The following is a 1,927-nucleotide window of genomic DNA, read 5'->3' as shown; positions in this document are numbered from 1 at the left end:
TGTGTATTATAGTCACTGGTGTTAATGGCAGAGAAATCTGTTGTGCTGGACCCTTCATCTGACTCAACCTATTCGTCTCGCTGTCGTCTAACTCGACATGGTCTCATTACTTTATAGACAGTGTGTTCAATATTGGAGATTTGATCTGTGTGTTTATTTAATTGTTCCCATTTGTCTGCGTCCCTGAGTGTTTCGTGTAGCGTCTCTGTGGTAATTCCGGGTATGTTTCTGTGTATGTGGCTGTACCGCTCACGATACAGAGCTATCTTTTCAAGAGATCCATGTTCTTCACATTGGCAGTCGCCGCTGTCAGCAAGCGAAACGCGCTGCAAATGCGCTGGATAAAGGCCGTGCCCAGTTACGAAGTGAAACATCGCACGGCTCGGATTGGAATGTTTAATTCTTAACTGCTCCGTGATACTGAGCGAAAAGGTGTACAGGTTACGACGCTTATAATTTTGGTCCCATTCGCATTGCCAGATGTCAATTAGCCAGGAGTTTTGTTGCAGTTTCAGCCCGATATTTTCCCTTGTAATTCCCCTGACTTTATCGAATCTTCCCATCTCCAGCCAGTAGGACGCAGCTCGATATTTGATGGTTATATGCGTTGCAAAAGACACCCAGCACCACACACAGTGTCTCTACTAAAGTGCTGCTGAATGCCCCTGACACTGTCAGGGGCACATTTTTCTGTCCTGTTCATAGCAGGGACGAGTTTATGTGCCTACACAGTTGCCGCGTGACCTACTACTGATTCACAGAGAGCGCGGTGGTATGCTCTCAAGTGCGAGATGGGTAGTACGTATTGTATGGTATTTGAAGGTGCTAATTTGCATAAAAAATTTTCGACCTTACATGTAGTTAGGTTTATGTGTTGGTTGAAGTTATGTTTGTCATCAACGTGTACTCCCAAGTATCGTGTGACTGTCTCTCTTTTTATGTTTGTATTGTCGTCGGCCAAAGAGACCACACCCTTGCAATCGCAGAGTCAACTATAGCAGCAGATGACCGCTACATTGAGCAACAGGCAAGAAGGTACCAATACCAAACAACGGGTGCTATTACGACTACATTTAACGGGATTTCACTATTTGCAACGAGAAGTGGGGTCGCGTGCTCTTCTCAGATGAGAGCATATTCAGTCAGAATAGTGATTCTGGACGTACCTTCGTCAAGCGAAAGGTGGGGAGACACCAAGGAACATTGTCAAATATGATCGTTTTGGTGGTCCGGGTGGTATGGTCCGGGAGCCATAATGTTGCATCGACGTACTGACCGTCAAATCTTTGAATACTCCGCCGTCAATGCTATTTTCACCCTCTGCTTCCTCCTCACGTGCGTCGTTTCAGGAGTGGATTCGGCCCTGACTTCATTTTTGTGGATGACAATGCGCGACCGCATCGAACAACGTAGGTGGAGGAGCACGCGGAACGAGGAGGTATTCGGCGAATTGTATGGCGGCAGTAATGGAGGAATGGAACTTCCTAGCCCAAGAATTCCTTCCCCGTCATGTGGCCAGCACGGGAGCACGTTGCAGAGCATGCATTGCCGTCCAGTGGTATTCGTACAGTCTGTTAACAAGCAGTCCCGTTTTTTGTTACGTCCAGTGGACCATTATAAATCGCAGTGACTCCAGTGGAATTACTATCTTCGATTAAAAGAGTCGTTTCTTTTCGTCTCATTGCGTTTTTCTTTCTGTTACTTTCTGTAGTAAATTACTATGGAATGTATGGCCCATAGCCGGCCGTTGGGGCGGAGCGGTTCTAGGCGCTTCAGTCCGGAACCTCGCTGCTGCTACGGTCGCAGGTTCGAATCCTGCCTCGGGCATGGATGTGTATGATGTCCTTAGGTTAGTTAGGTTTAAGTAGTTCTCAGTCTAAGGGACTAATGACCTCAGATGTTAAGTCCCACAGTGCTCAGAGCCATT

This window comes from Schistocerca nitens, chromosome 4 (assembly GCF_023898315.1).
Source record: "Schistocerca nitens isolate TAMUIC-IGC-003100 chromosome 4, iqSchNite1.1, whole genome shotgun sequence".
Taxonomy (NCBI): domain Eukaryota; kingdom Metazoa; phylum Arthropoda; class Insecta; order Orthoptera; family Acrididae; genus Schistocerca; species Schistocerca nitens.
The sequence above is the reverse complement of the archived record's forward strand: the minus strand, read 5'-3'. Positions refer to the sequence as shown.